The 18,760-nt window shown below is 40.8% G+C and overlaps 1 non-coding gene across 1 annotated transcript; it reads right to left on the bottom strand.

The window, feature by feature from the left end:
* Nucleotides 1-4,846: 4,846 nt before the first annotated feature.
* TRNAL-CAG (transfer RNA leucine (anticodon CAG)) lies at nt 4,847-4,929 on the bottom strand. Its single transcript has one exon. It is a non-coding gene; the product is annotated as a tRNA-Leu (tRNA).
* Between the last annotated feature and the right edge of the window lie 13,831 nt (nt 4,930-18,760).

Genomic DNA, 18,760 nt, shown 5'->3' with positions numbered 1-18,760 from the left:
ATGGGAATTGAGCTCAATCGCACAAAATAATCATGATGACGATATTTAGTTACACTAAAGCTGTAATATGACATAAGGAACCACTGAGAAAATGTAAAACAAATACAGTTCCTTTGCAGAGCTCTATCCAAGATGCTGACATTCCTGCTCCAACAAGAAAACTTCGGAAGCTACTTGAGAAACAAACAGGGCCACATGGAAAGCTTGTGAATCTGACTACACAGAGATTTGAATGATTCCAGTCATCATTTACCAACTATAGCCAGTCTACTTTCTTTTCTTAAGAAAGGTGATCAAAAATTATACTGACAGAACAGATCTTGGAAATAGGTTTTGCCTATAAAGCTCATGCTTAAGCTCCATACTTGCAGTATACCTGCAACCAGATTTCTTGGAATAAGTTTGCCCTCCTTGTTACTTGGAAAGCAGGACATGAACTGCATTGTAGCAATATTTTTGTTTGCCTTTTAACCTATGCTTCAGAATTTTGAATCAATACTGCTTCAGTTAATTGGGATGGAAAGGAAAGAAGAGGAATAATTGTAATTCTACAATTACAGATATCTACTCACTACAGCATGAGTGAGTACCCTGGGTTCCTCAAGTGGCTGCCCACACAGACTCTCATCCATGTGACTGAAAGGTATTGATACTGAGCTTCAAGATAGAGAAGTGCTCCTATTTGAAGGCTGAGGATAGGAGCAACTCGTAGTACTTCTTACAGCACTGCCTCGACAGGTACTAGGGAAAAAATAGTTCAGTTTTCCCTGCACTGAACCATAAAATAAAAGTTTTCACATAAGGAGTGTGAAATTTAACATGGTTCAGATTATAACACAGATTTTGAGAGGAAAAACAGAAGATAAAACAGTTACATTTAAAGTCTAAGAATGCCTTTTATAGAATCATGAGGGCATATCTAGATCTTCTTGCAACAGAATATGAAAGATGTTCCACAAGATCCTTTCCAGATCACTTCTGCTGAAGCAATAGCCCCACTGAAAGCTGTATCCTTTTGCAATTTGCAGTAATGGTCACAGGGTCTCCCAATAAAGGTCCAGGGTCATAAGGGACACAACAAGGCTCTTTATAAGTTCATACGGCTAGCTGTTGGGAGCACAGGAAGGTGCACCACTGGAACATACAGAAAGGACACAGGCAACAGCAGAATTATATTAATGTATATACTAACACAAGAAACGTCACATTTCCAGAGTGAGGAGCACATTATTATACTTGAGCAAAGCAAGGATCTACCAGATTTTACAAACCAAGCTAAAGGAAAACAACTGACTGAAGCATCTGAGAGGGGCGTGTAGAACATAACATCTCTTTTACTGATACCTGCATTTAAAAGTCAAGGTTAATTTTAAATTGTTGGGTGGTCACTTAAAGAAAAACAAACCCACAAAATCCCAAATATACTTTCAAGGAGAAAAACCACCAGAAGAGCTTTTGGAGAAGATGACAAATGAGTGCACAAAATTTAGTTGGCATCACTTGGTTTGTGATGAAGTCTTAAGAGCACGACTTCTCTCTGAGATGAGGCAAAGGATCTGGTTGTAAATCAACAGAAGTAATTTATATATGATAAAATTTTGAGGTAGTCGTGTTTACAACTTATTCTTAAACATATAGAAGGAAGAAAATAACAGCTCCCACAGTCTCTGCATTGTGAAAAGTTAATGAGAATGGCATGTGATAACGCTGAAGGTTAACATCTCCTTATTAACGATTCTCTTCAGAGGATTTTATAAGCCCAGTGACTCTACAATGCAAATGCAGAAGATAGTATTCCATAAAACAATTACAAGTCTAGCTCTGCTGCTGGTTGTGTGAAACCCATATGGTTGCAGCTGATGTCTCTACAGCAGACAATTCTGTCAACGGACAGTGTGACATCTGAGGTAGTACACTGGACTCCTGGCTGGCATATGGGGAAAAGAAGTCCATGTTCTGATATGCATCAATCAGCACAAGAGCCAGCCGAGCTCAGCAGGGAGCACAAGATTGCAGACTTGGCCATGCAAGAGGCCCCAGCCATGCTGCTGCTCCCACTTCTGCCATTGGTGGTTTGACCGTGGCCGCTGCTTGCCCTCAGTGGAAAGATAAGACTGGAAGAGTGGGAAGGAACAGGAAGGTTTTGCATTATGCTGTTATTTGCAGTGCCAGCAAAAGCCAAAACAGATTAATCGGTGTCCAAATTCAAGAGCACGTGCTTCAGAGCCAGCTTCCCAGTTGTTCACCATTTATCTACCCCTCATCTCCTCCTAAGATAGTGTTAACTATTTCAAAACTTGAGTAAGTCACCCTCTAATTACTTATCTCCATGTCAGCTAAAGGGAATATTCCTGGTATGACTGGTTTCCTCAAGAGCACAACTGATTCCCAGTGTAAATACCCACCTGTCTCCACAACCAATTTCACAAAATGGTTGTAAAAAAGTGGAATTCAGAACAGTCATTAAAGACAACATCCTCTAACGATGTTGAAATTTTGGACTATATACAGAGTTCTGAACACAGAACAGTTTTTTGTTCCAGTGAATGGTAATAACAGCTCACTCTTTCATGTAGAACATACAGTCTTCAAAATATGAGGAGATTGGGGCTCTGAGAAGAAAAGCTTCAATGCTTTTTTGTTTTGTTAATTTCTTTCCCACATTGACTAGCACAGTAATACTGAAAAGTATGTCCCCAAACATTTAATGCAAATCCACTGAACTGAATTTTGCAGATATTTCAGAATATTCACTTAGCAGCCTGCCTCTTAAATTACACACAAACACAGGAGGAAACTGCTGAGTGAGGAGTGCTAAAACAAGTGTAGAAAGAGGTATAATAGTATAAGTGGAGTGGGGGGGGGGGGGGGGGGAAGAAGAAACAGTGGGAACTCATGAGGAACAGGAAAAAAAAAGCTGAACGTTGTTTTTCAATCTCAGATCAAAGGCTTAAAAACCTGGATTTAGAGTTCAACAGAAAGGTATTTCTAATTAAAAGTTGCGCTCGATTGCCATGAGTTCTGGGGAGAGAAGGAAGCTGTAGATGGAAGGAGGGGTGGAGAAAAGGCAGCTGTGGGTAACTAAAAGAAAACAAGAGAGAAAATCATGCGTATGTAGAAGAGGACACTCTTTCTGAAGGAAGAGGCTGCAAGGGATGAAAGAGGCAGCAGAAAAAAAAAAGATGGAATTTAAGTAGTTGGAAAAGAAAGTGTATGAGCAGTAGAGACTATTTGCTGAAATAACAGAAAATTAGAATTAAAAATTTACAATATGTATAAAATCTAATACATTCCTCTGACATGATTTCTGACAAAATAAATATGGTGCTTAAACTAAAGGAATAAAGATATCCAAAAGTTATGTGGATGTCAGGTAGTGAAAGAGAATAAAAAATAAAAATAAAAGTGAGAAAAATCAAAGAGATGCACAAAATAATGGGGTTTGTACCTCCACAGAATCTAGCTACGAATCACCTTCCACTTATATAAAACCTCTAAATCTCATACTGGAAACAGAGGCTGGTATAAAATGCAAAGGGATGCTGATCTACCAAAGCTCAGACCAATAAAACATAAACGTGTCAGATACGGGGAAGGATGCTTAGAAATCACAAGTACTTGTGAAAGTTAATAGCAAGAGAGAATTAATGTCATGCCAGTTGAGAGAGCATCAGTATGAACAAAGCTGTCCACATTTACTTACACATAAACTGATTTAAAGTTGCAGGTTCTCTTTTGTAGCAGAATAACAACTACGTACATCTCAAAGCTACATTGCTGAAATTAACTTTGAATGGACATAAGAGAAAGCTTTTACAGCACAGGCATATTTTATGTAAATATTTACCATTGCATATCTAAATTACACTGGGTAAAATCATAGATTCCCAGGGGTCAGAAGGGACCTCTGGAGATCACCCAGTCCAATCATCTGCTAAAGTAGGTTCCCTATAGCAGGTTGAGCAGGAAAGTGTCCAGGAGGGTGCTGAATATCCCCAGAAAAGGAGACTCCACCACCTCTCTGGGCAGCCTGTCCCAGGGCTCTGTTCACCATCACAGTAAAAAGGTTCTTTCACACGATTATAAGTAACTTCCAGTTTTTGCCCATTGCCCCTTGTGCTGTGGCTGCACACCACTTAAAATATCCCTATCCATTTGACTCCTGTGCTTCAGATATTTATAAATAGTTATGAGATTCCCCTTCAGCCTTCTCTTCTCCAGGCTCATCAGCCCTAGGTCTCTCAGCCTTTCCTCCTACGAGATGCTCCAGGTGCCTATCCATCCTTGTGGCCCTCTGCTGGACTCTTCCTAGATGATCCCTATCTTTTTCCGAACTGAAGAGCCCAGAACTGAACACAGGAGTGTCCTTACCAGGGCAGAGTACAGGGTGAAGGTACTCCCTCACCTGCTCACCACGCTCTTTTTAACACGCCCCAAGATACCATTGGCCTTCTTGGCCACATGGGCACACTGCTGCCTCGTGGCCAACCATCTCTCGCCCAGCAGAAAGCCAAGTCCTTCTCTGCAGAGCTCCTCTCCAGCAGATCAGCCCCAAACCTATATTGATGCGCACAAATACTCCTTCCCACGTGTAGTACTTTACATTTACTCTAGTTGAGTGTCATCAGGTTTCTCCCTGCTCAGCTTTCCATTCTGTCCAGGTGCCATTGAAGGGCAGCTCTTCCTTCTGGTGTGTCAGCTCCTACTCCCAGCTTCCTACTGCCAACAAACTTTGTGAGGATGAGCTTCCTCCCCCTTTGTTAAGGTCATTGATGAAGCTGTTGGAACAAGATCGAACCCAGTACCAACCCCCAAGGAACACCGCTAGTAACAGGCCAAAAAACATTGTCAGGAGTGGGATTTGAACCCACGCCTCCAGGGGAGACTGCGACCTGAACGCAGCGCCTTAGACCGCTCGGCCATCCTGACTCACAAGGACTGCAGCGCTGAAATTCTTTTTTCATTTTTTAATACTAAATGGTAAATAGTTTCTAAGTTAGAATATATCTGAACTGGTCGTGGCAAGAGAGCCAAGCTTCCTCTTTGGAGTAAAAATCTCCTAAGACTTAGCCAGGCAGGCTTACTTTTAACCCTGGCTACATAGCAAGTATAGGCTGCTTTCTCAGCAACAAATGAGCAGTAGAGTATACTGAGCTAAACACAGGGAGAAATATTTAATTCAAATGATTTCAGCTTTCTTCACAGCTTAAAGAGAAGGATATGCTCATAGCATGTCCTTTCATTGAAACACTAGGAAAGATCTTCTATTTCAACTTGTCAAACTTACTGTGTCACAGCAGACATCTATTTATTTATTTCTATTATTATTACTTTATGTAATGTGTTCTTTTTTTCTTCATTTTGTTGATAGTTTGTTGTTGTTGTTTTTCTTCCCTTGTGTTAGAACTTCCAGACAAGCACTGGAAAACTGGCTGAGGCAGGAGCCAAAATGCAGAGATCTGGACTGACTGAGTAAGTAACACCAGGAAGCTCTCAGAAGCCTGAGAAGTGCTCCTTGCTCTCATACACAGAGTCATTTATCCATTTTTGAGATTCTGTCCAGGAATTGCATTTCCTGTGCTACAGGAAAGATCACCCACAAAGCTTTCCCTAACACCTGGGGAGCAGCTTTCTGGCTTCTGAGACCATCCTGAGCGAACTCAAGTTGGTCCCTTAGCAGCACAAGACACCAAGGCAAAGACGATCAGGGATCTTCTGTTTCCACTCACAACCTACGTGCTGCTTGTGTAGGAGAGAAATACCTGGCCTAAACGAGTGCTAAAGTTTGACACTAGAAGCACATGAAACGTAGTGTCCATCACACACAACATAAAAGGTAAAGCAATCTTGTACACCCTCTAAAATACAAGTTCACTTCATTCTGCTTGCTGTCTGTACAAAGACTTCCTGTGGAGTGCAGTTAGATTTGGTATGGGCCCCTCCATGACTGAAGGGAAGAGAGAAACTAACTTCCAACTAAAGAAATACCAAAACATCCCCTAGCATCACCGTATGATATTTGCATCACAGACACACAATGAAAAAAATCCCATATTTAGGCAACACAGGTTTTGAAATCTCTGCCATATAGCAAGATTACTTCTTCCCCTCAAAGCTGAGCACTAATTCCATATTTGTCTGCATAGAGGTAATACAAAAATCCATAGCAATCAATTTTCAATTAGTATGCATTAATATAATTAAAATTAACACTGTTTTAATAATAAAATTTCTGGCTAAAGAGTGTAGAGAAGAACAGCAACAGCTTCAGAACAGCGTTTGGATGATATTCTGAAGGTTACAGCAGAATCCCTAAGCAGAGAGTACATCATATACGCACACTTGAGTTGAGGTAAAGCTCACGTGAGCCTTGCTATGTAGTCCATATTCTTCCTGTTTTACAAACTCCCTGCAGTTTGACCTTCTCTATCTGAAAACCTCTGGAAAGAAGTTCAAGAAGGAACTGGAGCAGTTGTTGATCCTATCTCAATTCTAGGTCTGTTACACGCAGTTTACACGCATTCAAGGCTGAGATTAACCTACTGCACTTTAGAAAACAGATAATAAAAAAAATAAAATTAAGCATCATAAATTACATTCCATCCCAAAGGATCTTAAAATGCTTTATAGGTTGTGCACACAGAGCACTCCATCTGTCACCCAAAGCAAGTACCTCTGGGATGAAATGCAACAACTGTTGCACAGCGAATGGCAGCAGAGAGGAAGTGAGGAATACCAGCGCATCGAATCAGAATTGCAGGGGGAATTTAGGTAGGAAGAATGCAATTACCCACTTTGGAGCCCAGCCAAACCACGGGGGTTAAAATCTCATAAAGAGCCCTATGAGAATTTTAACAGCCCCTCGTGCACAGGACCTTCGATTCACATTAGCCTTCAGGAACAAGGTTAACAGCTCTGCTCAACTGTTTTTTGCATGCTGCCACAGGATGTGGGGAAAAAACAACTTCTGCTCCTTCCCTGCAGCTTCCACTCAACTCCTGAGCAGATTAATACTACTTAGTCTGCAGTAGCTGATGAAAACGCAATGGAAGGCAACATGATTGAAAGCTGTGATGAGTCAGAGCAATTCTTACTGATCCTTCAGAAGCTCAACAGGAAGAAAATGTTTCCTACTCCACTAAGTCCTCAAATCCTCATAATGAAAACATTTGAGGTCAGCTCAGCAGGTATAATAAATGCTTGTGAAGGTGCACAGAGAGGAAGATTCACGGTGCTAACATCAGAAAAAGGTATTCTTGCAGTCACTGAGAAAGAGCACGCGCAGATCAGGTCCTATCACATACAAAGCAATTGTCAGGATTACGTTTTGAAAATGAAAATATATCTCATGTTACCACATACGTACACGTTGCTCAAGTAAACCTGAAAGACTAAAGCAGCAGTGAAAATGAGAAAGGTGAGCAGGTAGGAAGAAACATGGGCATGCAGCTTGTCTGACTTCCTCCCACCCCACTGTCACCTTCAGGCTATAAAAAAAATTGCAGACTCGCTTCCAAGTTTCCTTCCTCCAAAACAAAATATCAAATGGGGCTGTAACGGAGCACGGCCCTTCACTCCCATTGAATTGAAAGCATTTGGAGCAAATTCCAACTCACTGCCAAATACTCTTGGAGACTGTTTACATTATGTATCCATACCCCACAGTAGTATCTTATTTCTTCAACAAAGTTCCACACAATTTAGATACATTTAACCTCTTGCCATAGACCAGTGCAACCCATCGCATCACAGATATCTTCGTGTCATTGCTTTGAAACATTTGAACGCCTGCAAGGGTGAATTTCGTTTGCCTTTGGCTAATTTGTTCCGTTCACATCAGATGAATAAGAGAAATATCACAGTATTGTAAGGATTTCTAAGAGGAAATCATCTACTCGTTCCATCTTACGACTCGTTACCATGAAGTAACGAGCAGGGGAAAGCAGCAGCAATCCAAAGCAGAGCATTTGTGGTTGTAAATATTCCTCGGCGATAGCAGAACCGCTGCGTGTCACACGGACAACGCTACTGCTGCAGGAGCTCTGTGATTTATGCTAATGAGAAAAGCCACCTTGACGAGCAGAAAACAAAGGACAGACCAGCTCAGTGCTGATGCACATTTTGAACATTAGGTTTAAATTTCACAGGAAATACCGAAGACCATTGGTTTTAGGAATCCTGCAATGCTGGTACATATCTGGGAGTCCACACTGGAGAAATGTCAGAGGCACAAATCACGTAGAGGCGATTTGTACCATGTGGTTTCATCCCAGGTCTTATCAGCTCTCTTGCATCTTCTGTTGAAGATGGAATGGTTCTTGCTTTTTATAGAGGGTACACAGACCAGTGCTGCAAGAGCACCCTTGAGAAAGCACTTAATTCAGCCTCCTCTGCAAGGTCATCATGCACAAGCACAATACTGTAACTGCAAGAGAGGCTTGCTTTGCTCTAAGTTTAGGTTTAAGTGGGTCTTGGCATGGAATTAGTGCAACCTTTTCCTTCCCAAGCACCTCCGGTACAACTTCCAAGAGCTAAACAAGTGTTTAGGCGTCTATTTATTCACTGGCTTTCAAGGTTAACCGAGCTCCTCTGAGTCCCTGAGAACCAAATTTTCAACAGCACTTGGGTAGTTGCAGAGATTTCACATGCTCATCCCTATAAATTTCAAAGCAGTGAGGAAAACAGTAGCTCTGGCTTAAATCCCGTGTCTTTACTACATGCAAAAAAATTAAAACCAATCATACGAGTCCTCCGAAAGGCTACAGAGGTAGAACTTGCAAGCAACACTTATTTTCAAAGTTACTGTGAGTGAAACATACAGAACAGCTAGTACTCACATACCACAATGAGCACACTTGCTCTTATTCTGTCTTGAAAGAATTTGCTTGGCAGTGTCAGAGACATCTCCAACTTTGATGCTTATCTTTCAATTCACCTGAAGAGGTCATAAGGCCACAAAAAACCTCTTTCTTCTGACTTCTGGAGAACAACAGGGCTGAACTCCAACTACGCTCAGTATTATTTCTGGTTGAAGCACTGTCAAACTCTTTACGCATCCAGCCTGAGCCACATTTTCTTTCAGAACATGCCACTTAACACTTTGTACATGTGAGTTCATAGTTCAAGACCTCATAACTTGTTACAGGTCTGCTCCATGTGAAAGTCTAAGTTCATCCTACCCACAGAAACTGGTCTGAGTAGGTAGGTTACTTCTAGAGGTAATTATCTTTCAGATCATATAAGAAACAGTTTGAAATTATGAACTCGGGTCTTGTCCTTATTGTCTACATAGAGATTACATCAGCTCACTGGCAAGAAAGAGCCATCAATAGTGATTTATTTATCTGCAAATGATTGTGTCCATTGATAAACCTCATGCTTAACTTTTGACTTGACTAAACAGGGCAGTAAGTGCCACTGAGCCTACTTGTGATTACTTGAAGTGCCCTCCCTCTCCAGCATCTGAAAGGAGAACTCTACTCACACATATTGCTTATTCACACACTATATTCATGCCTCACAGTAAATGCAGCAAATACTACTTACGTAAAGTGCTGCAGGGTTAGAAAACAATACTTAAGTAGAGAAATCTAAACAAAAATCCAGCTTGGATTTAGGGAGGGATTCCACTTAAGCTGCCGAGCATAAGACAGCTAATAAGTGTTCCTACAATCATAAAATGGATGGTAAGAATAAAAGTGATTTGAAAATGTTACTGCTAACTCTTGTGTGGTTAAACTGCAGAAATAAATATGCTGTTGAAACGTAAGTTAATGGCTTTAAAAAACTACAATTCTGTAATTTGCAGGGTCAGCAACTGCTAATTCATAGCAAGACCATGTCACACTGAGGAAGACCTTATTTAAATTCTCTAAATATATACCACCATACAGATGCTGCACACTATGACACGTATGCACAACAATTAACACGGACACCTTCCTTTACTTATTTGCTACGACATCTTAAACAAAAATCACACCAAGTAACAGTTTTGGGGTTTAGTACAAGGTGGGGAAGAACAAGGAATGTATTTTGCCCCATTGATTAGAGCAAACAAAAGTGGCCATGATCTTAACACCTGGGAAAAGTCAGGGCATGCACAGCTGGCCGCGAGCTGGTCACACATTCCTGAGGTTACAATTACGACCAGTGTTCTCAAACCAGGCTCACTGACGAGCAGTTGCAGATGGCCAAAATGCTTATGTGTGGAAATAGCTTTACTCAGCAAAATCTTAGAAAAATAACGTATCAATAGGAACACTTGTATATGTAGATGTAGCATTTTCTCAGTGATGCTTTCTTCAGTTAGCCCACAGGTCATGTAATATAAACTGCAAACAGGAAATCTTTTGTGTTGCACGCCATATATATCACCCGGTACCAGAGTATCGTTTTCTGCAGCGAGCAGACTTCCCGTGCAGTTAAAATGGGGAAAAAGCCTGCACACAAGGTCCCATTCCCAGGTCTGCCAGCACCAGGACAGCCCTGGGCTCCACGTGCCAGATTCATGATGGAGTGAACGGGTGCAACGCTGCTGTCACCCACATACACAGCAATGGGGTGCAGACATGGGGATGAGCAGCACTGAAGGCTGTCAAATACTATTTCAGAATCTCTACAAGTAATGTGAGAAAAAAGCGTACCTATGTTTTCCTTCTTCAGCGGTGACATTTGACAAAGATGTTACAAAAACTGCAGTGATCAAAACTCAAACAAGGTAAAAGCAGAAACATGGCTTGCACAGTAACATAAAGCTTAACTTCTAGCTGTTTTCCAAACCATGCCCACACAACGCTCCTTCAGCCAGGTTACCCAGGAGCCATTCTACCAGGTGACATGTTTTTATGCTGAGGTTTGGACATTTGGTATAGAAAAAGGACAACAGCTGTTACTGTGCCAGAGTACAGGAGGGAAGAAGTACTTCAATGCAGCACATACTTTGAATTTGTTGTTTTCAAACTTCTGAATCAAGTGTCCAGAAAAATTTATACCAGAAATGGTCCAGTTCAAATTATCAGCCTTCCCACCAGTGGAGACAGAGCTGGTAATCACGGAAGAAGTATCAGCTGAAACTTAAATTGGGACACCAATGCCTATTTGGCCCACTAAATGGATCTTGTTTTCAAGACAAAAGAACAGTTATCTCTTCCAGCACAAAACATACCAAAATCCCGTCATCCGAGTACAATTACAAACATTTTAATCACAGAATTTTCTCTATAAAAACCACAGGAGTACAAATGTACAAGAGCATTGCTCATTCCTGCTGTCCCCTGAGCCAGTACCTTGTCGCTGTGTAAAGTGCAACGAACATCTTTATGCACATGGTCAGCAAGACCAAAAGGTCACTATGGTTTTAATTTACTATTTGCTATAAAACTTATATTGCAAGCAGACTTAGCATATATATTTTCAGATATTGCACATAACTCAAAGTCAACAAACAGCAAAGTTAGGTTACAAATCACTCCGTGCAAACTCCTATTAACAATTTCTGATCCAAGCAGCCCAAAGCACACCTCCCCAGGTGCCACCACACCTATGTTGCACTCCTTTGCACAGACACAGCCCCTAGGATGATTAAGGTATTTTTTCCAAGGTACAGTGAACAAGACCAGAGCATTGGACAGCCATAAGCATTACATTCTCCTAAAACTAGCAGCGTCTTCACACAGCGCACGTTATCACTTCATTTACAAATCTTTAATAATTAGCTTAACATTTATTTCCTAAACTTGAAAATTAATAACAGTGAGCATCAAAACCTCTTGAAAGAGTTTGCTGCAAGATAAATATGAACTGGTGTATTCCTCTCTGTATATTGAGCTTTTCAGAGATAATTTTAATTCAGCTTGTAACTACCAGCACAAATGCTGATTCTAAATATATCTGCTGAACTCTAAATGACTTCTGTTTATAGAAATAGGACATAACAAGCCATTAAGCCCTCCTTACAACAAACTGCTCTGGGCCAAAAGACTTGTTGCAAATTTTTAAGTTAGAGACTTAGACTGACAACCCTAAGAAAACTACTAAGACAGTTATTATTGCAATATATTGTAGCTCTGAAGTCTTTGTTAAGAATTTTAGTTTTAATTCTGTATCCACACAGGTGTGGCAAAAAAGAAAAAACCTACCAGAGCTTGAGACCTTCATTGCTTCACATGATTTAAGAAATGTGCACAACACTTTCTTGCTATACAGCATCCAGGTAAATATAGAAGGAACTGGACACATTAGGAACAAAAGATCACACAGTTTTTGTCGACTCTTAGTACTATTTGGTCTAAAATTTCAGTCCTAAGGACTGTACAAAGAGTTCCTAATTAGGCAAGAATTAGGCACAGCCACACATTAACCATCAGGTTCGTGCTAATTATACCAAAACCTAACAGCAGAAGTTCAGCTGCAAGACCTGGGTTTTTTGTTCTCCCACAGCTCTGCATCCAGCTCAAGCTGCTGATGGAGTTGTGTAGGAGCTTCCACAACCTAACAGTGGTTGTTGTGCTTTTCAGGTTATGGAATCATTAAGGTTGGAAAAGTCCTGTAAAGACCATCTTGCCCAAATTTCCACCTACCACCAATAAACCATGCTCCTTAATATCACATCTACCTGTTCACATCTACAACATAGCTTGCTAATAGTATAAAAGGTTAAAGTTCTGACAGGAGAGTCCATCTTATTGCTCTGTCATAGTCAATGCATCATCATATTCACTTGCAGATGTACCTCAAAACTGCCAGCTCAAGTCCATGCTCTCTAAAGGAGCTGGCAGTGATTTTGCATGCTCAGAGGTTGCAGTAAACACAACAGAGAGTTACAGATCTCCTAAGTGACAACAGATCACAAGTAAATCGTTTTCAAATGCAAAGCTTCAGGTTGCAATAATAATAATGGTGGCAACGTTCTGCAAAGGAGGATGCTACCTTGTGGGAGAGGTAACTGTGGAGCCCTCTGAAGAAGCAACACTTTACTAGAACTAGTTTCATGCACCTGAGTACCTCTGAACAGGTTCTTACATTAAGTTAAACGTACCTAAACAGCCAGGGAATAATAGAAATTTTAACTGACTAAGTAAGAGTCAAACTCTGTTTGTTTTAAGTGAAGAAGAACAGAAATCCCACAGCACATTGCTTTGAAAGAATCTATTTATTACTAGTCAGTTCTGGCCCAAAGTTTGACAAGAATCACTCCTCACAGCTGAAACCATTTGCCTTTCAGCAACTACTTCATATGAAGTAAACTCAAATAGTTTCCAGAAGGATTTTCCTTTACTTTCTCCTGAAGTTTGATGACAGGACTTTTTCTAAACGTACTGAATGAAAATAAGAGGGTTCCTTTTAGTTTTTAATTAAGACAATAAATTATCTCATCTCTCGTTAAGACCACTCATTCACCTTATAGAATCAGCACCGGGCTAAGAAGAACAGGGAAGGACCTAATGCCTTTATTACTTTATATCCACTTAAATAATTTGCCCTGACTCATCATCTTTATAATCCTCCAAACTGTAGTTCTACCAATGTCATTTTCCCACTTCAATGGCCTGAGAACACTCCTATGAAAACACCTTTGGCAAAATGGTTGCTCCTTGTGCAAATATTCTAATTCGAACAGCTATCCTCAGTGTTGAAACACAAAACATTGGTGATTTAAAATCACTAAAAAAAATGTAATGACCCAATTAATGTCGTGTTACTCCATGCATGAATGAACAATTTGACCAGGGTTCGCATACAGCGCTTTAATAACGCAGCTGCCATATTCACTGGTCTCTACATTTCCTGAAAACTAATCTGCCAAACAAGTTATACAGTATTAATCTTCTGTGCTTCCGTTCTTGGAGTGCTGAGTTAGTAATGCTCCAGTGAAATAACATGAAATTGTGAAATGTTGGTTTTTAAAAATATACAACATTTACAGATACTATCACTTCAAAATTAACACATTTTCACTTGAGGAACTGTTACTATCAGCTCTAAGGATGTGAATGGCAGGTACTGGAGTCTGTGCAACCTCAGGTCAATTTAGGCACTGACTTTTAAATATCTTTTTTAGCTACACGTGGTATCTGCATTTGTGAGGTATTTTTTTCCAATAAACTGTCAGAATCATAGTTGTTCTGTACTTCAAAACCTCAGTAACATGATACAGCTGTCTCAAGGCATACAGAAAACAAACTAGGGCTGAAGCTATTTTCACAGAAAACAAAAATTTCCATGAGCTGCCTCAGAGCCTCACTTGTACCACCTTATGAGTACTGCTCCAATATGCAGCGATGGAAAATGCTGGATCTGAAAGAGTCTGCTCTGGCAAAGCTTTACCCATGACACCAAGCGACAATGGAGGGTGAAATTACCAAGAAAGAAACAACCACTGGGCAAGATCCAGGCTCATTTTGCCTGAGTAACTCCAACAGAATCATCAGAAAAACTACTGACGTGCAAAAGGACGTGCCATCGATTGCTAAAAAGACAACAACAACACTGGATAAACATTTACAATTTCAGGTACATAAATGATTAAAAAACCCCTAAGAATTCTGTAGCTGCAGATGACAGCAGCATTACAGTTAATATTTAATTGTGAGATTGTGAGAATGTTCAGTAGTGGGGGACAGGATTAACATATTGCTTTAAAACATTCCATTACTTTCTGCATCTGTTTACTGATAATAAAAGAAACAGCTGTTCTAAACGTAACATTAACAGGTGTAAACCATTCATTTGAGAACATAAAACAATAATTCTCATCCATTTCCTCTTAAGCTATTTTGAAATGACATTACGAGCACCCCTCCTATTAGCTTACACAATTAACTTGTAATTGTTTAACCTCTTCTCATGTCCACAAAACATATACATGTGGAGTTAGCTTCCTTCTCATTTTGTGCAAAAGGCTCTGTTCTTATGCAGTGCACATCCTGAACTAATTCACCAGATGTGTTCCATAAAATGTTTGGTCACACTATTCAGCAGCTTTCCTTTAGCAACTGTTCTATATCAAATTTACTGTAAAAAAAGCATCATAATTATGAAGTAACACTGTATCAAATTCACAGACCTAATACTTCAGTATGCGTAGTTAAACTATGAATGATAATTGAGCTTGAAATTGTATATTTACTTTAAATAAGTCCTCCAAATCATCTGCAACAATGTGTGCTTAATTCGAAGCCATTAACAAAAGATTTAACATTTCCACATTTATACTCTCCATAATTTTAGATATGATACTCCACGCTTGAGGAAGAAGGGGGAGGAGGGGGAATAAAAGCCTCTTCTGGTAGGTTTCCATTTGAAAAACTAAATGAGCTTATTACAAATCTTAGCCCAGCCTGCTAAATGCTGAGTATAAAAGAAACAGATTTTTAAACTCTTCAAATATTGCTACTGTTGGAAAAAAAAACAACAAAACCCACACATTCAAAGCTATAGGTTAATCTAAGAAATACACACACAAAACCCAAACAACCCAAAGCCAGACCTGACCACAAAAGATAAAACAAGCTCTGAAGACCAAACATTATGAAACCGTCTCAAAAATAATAATAAAAAAACCTGGTCTTTGATGCTTCCATGAAAGTAAGGCCAACATACTTGTGAGAAAATTTTAGAAAAGAATTAAACCACTTGCATGCATTGCAACTGAAGAATTATCAGTTGTATAAGTAGAGCATTGTTTGAAGGCGTTGATTCTATTGCTAGTTATATTCAATATCCCATACTGGAATAGAAGTTTAACAACACGTCATACAATTCGCTGCTAATGACTGGCTAAGTGCTCCTGAAACAAGCTACCACTCCACTGCTTTTGCTGTTATTCTCTGAACTGGTGCTACTCATACTGAATGGAAATATACATATATATATCCATGGAAATAATCCAAATAATTCAATATAATCCAATGGAAATATCCCTTCAGATACACACTTCTTAACCAACAGGACACAAAAAATTATTAAGTTTTAACACATTTAGAAAAGAAACATTTAGAAGATATTACTTCCATTGTATGCTTATATTCACATGCAGGAAAAATTATTCTTCCTTCAGTAAGACTCTCCTGTATTTTAAAAGGAAAATTAATGTCCAGAGGCTTCGTATTAACACACAACTTCTCAGAATTTGGGGGAGGTGGACACTGGAGCTGGAAGCACACCAGCACAAGCAGCCAAAAAGCACCATACACATGATCCTTCTGAGGAAAGAGTAAAACTACAGAGAGCCAGAAGATTAAAAAACCAACCAAACAAAAAAGCTTTAGCCTGGAAAATTCTCTGTGTTATCGGACAGGGAATGCTGCTACCTGCTCCAGTATTATCTGGGGAAGGGGAAAATAGCACCCCCCATGAGAAGCTCCCTGTGTGGTAGCACTCTGACACTCTGGTGACTGAAAGGAGGGCACGATGCTCACTCATAACCAGGCCCAGAGCTGCCAGTTGGTCGTTTTAATTAGTTAAATTTGCACAAGAATAGAATGCCAGCAGATGGCAGTGCAAATACTGGAAGTCCCCTGAGGTGCCCAGAGCCAGACCCTGGTGGCAGGGCTGGCTGCTGAGGTGCCCTGCCTGCTTCCCTGCACCCTCTCTTGCTCCAGCTCATCCTTTAAGGGAATAGTTTCCTAGTAGCCAAGCTTTTACACCGTGTTTCACCTCTTGAGCATTTGCTCTTCCCTCCAAATAGGGAATGCAGCTCAGGCTGCTGCCCACAGACACCCATGGTGCTCTGAGGAGACCCTCACAGGTCTGCCATGTCACCCAAGGCCTGAGTGACACCAAGCAAGGATCGAAGCTGACAGGCCTTCCAATGCCAGAACCACTGTGGCAAATACACCGCTTGGCTTCACTTAAACCACCTAAATCCATCACCAATTTCCCTTCAGCACAGCATCGGAGCCACTCACAGCTTCTACCCCAGTCCCCCAGCTGCCATTGCCGAGGCGAGGAGGCACGGCCTTGCCCCCACAGCTCTCACTGCCAGCACCCGGCCTCAGAGCCTCACGAAGACCAAAAGAGAGACAAAGCACGTGGTCACTTACTTCAGGGAGATATCTTGAGGTACCCTCTGAGCAGAGAAGGGCCAGCCTGGTCAGAAAGGCAGGAGGGAAGCCCTGGAGCTCAGCCCAGCACACCTGCCCCACAGAAAGGCCTGCTGCTCATCTGCTGCCACAGCAACAGAGCCCAGCTCAGCACCTGTGCAGATGCTGACTAGACCAATTTACAGCCCAGCTCAGCCTAGGCACCCTTTGTTAAACAACTGTTAAATTCAATAAATGTTATATGCGCAAACTGAGATACATACAAATCATGAATTACTCTTCCCACTGACTAAAATCAGTGCATGCATTCACTTAATTTCTAGCAGACTTCACTTGGTGATCCATTCTCCGGATTGACTTTGGCATTTCTCATGGCTAGGGCTACTCTTTCAACTCTTAACAGTTTGTATCCAAACAAGAATAAAAATAAACTATAACCTTCGGTATCCACTGCCACACTAGGATCCTGTTTTCCCCTCAGAGCCAAGAGTCACATCTTGTTCCTGTGCCTCCATATACCTACTCACTTTCACTCTAAAAATTCACATCTTCTGCAGTGAGTGGCACTTAACAGCCAATGTGTACCCAGTTTCACAGTTGCATTCTAATTACAAATTAAGATATCCTGCTTGTGCCCTCCTTTAGTCCTTGCTCCATTCTCCTACACCAGTCCCTGTGCTGTTAACCCCCCTGCCAGGCCTCTGATGGGGCTCTTAACACCTCTGTGAACACATCCCAACACACCAAAACCTGTTAAGACCTCTCTCAGCTGGGAAACATAATTAAGACCCCCAAAAAAGGTGGCAGCTGCTTGATCACCCAGGCCTTGGAACCCCAGCATGCTCCTCTTGCTGGCTTTTCAGTCAAGCACCACATCAACCCCATGCCTTCTGCAGGCCTGTTACAGCCAGGATATTCATGGCTACATTTTAAGACTCACTCAGCATGCCAGCAGATATCAAAGTTTCTCCAGAAAGAAACTACTTCTTCCCCCTTTACAATTAACTGCTTCTCTTGAAGGCTCTCACTGCCTAATATTTCAGCTGCTCTCAATCTGACCTTAGATAGGTGCATTAGAAAGTTAAGGAACAGCAACGGGAGAAGTCACATGCTTCTTGTGCTCCCATTCCTACTAAGATGGCAACAGGAAGGGAGTACCTTGTTCCCTACTGCACTTCATCTTGCCTTTGCACCTTCCTTCCATGAATCAGAAGAAGTAATAAAAACTAATTCCTTTTGCATCATTCATCGGTTCAACATTGTTGGACAGAGAGCAATAAATGAGTAATTTGCATTTTCACAGTGTACATTTCCTTAGTTGGTACATTCACACTGTACATTTTCTTTCTTGTCCACAAACCACCTTAGACTTGGGCTTTTCAGCAACCTTTTATACACTTACCTAGCAGCCACACAAACACTGTGAAGTTAGGTTAGCTCCCATACTTTCACAGTACTGAAATGTGCTGTAACAGAACAACTAGGGATATACACAAATTTACAGGTGATCTTTTTTGAAACTTTTAAACATACACTTCCAGAGACATAAACAGTTCAGTTGCACAGAAGGCATAATCCTGTAAATTTATGGAAGTAGCCTACTGATGGAAATGCAGGAATAAACACTACATTATGGTAGAAGCAGAACAAACAAATTTACCACTATCAGCAGCTCTTTATATAGCAGATTTCTCCCTAATTATGCCATATTCTTC

The sequence above is a fragment of the Cyrtonyx montezumae genome, unplaced genomic scaffold (genome assembly GCF_038088225.1).
Source record: "Cyrtonyx montezumae isolate F1298 unplaced genomic scaffold, pur_monq_1.0 scaffold_7, whole genome shotgun sequence".
Lineage (NCBI taxonomy): Eukaryota > Metazoa > Chordata > Aves > Galliformes > Odontophoridae > Cyrtonyx > Cyrtonyx montezumae.
The sequence above is the reverse complement of the archived record's forward strand: the minus strand, read 5'-3'. Positions and strand labels throughout refer to the sequence as shown.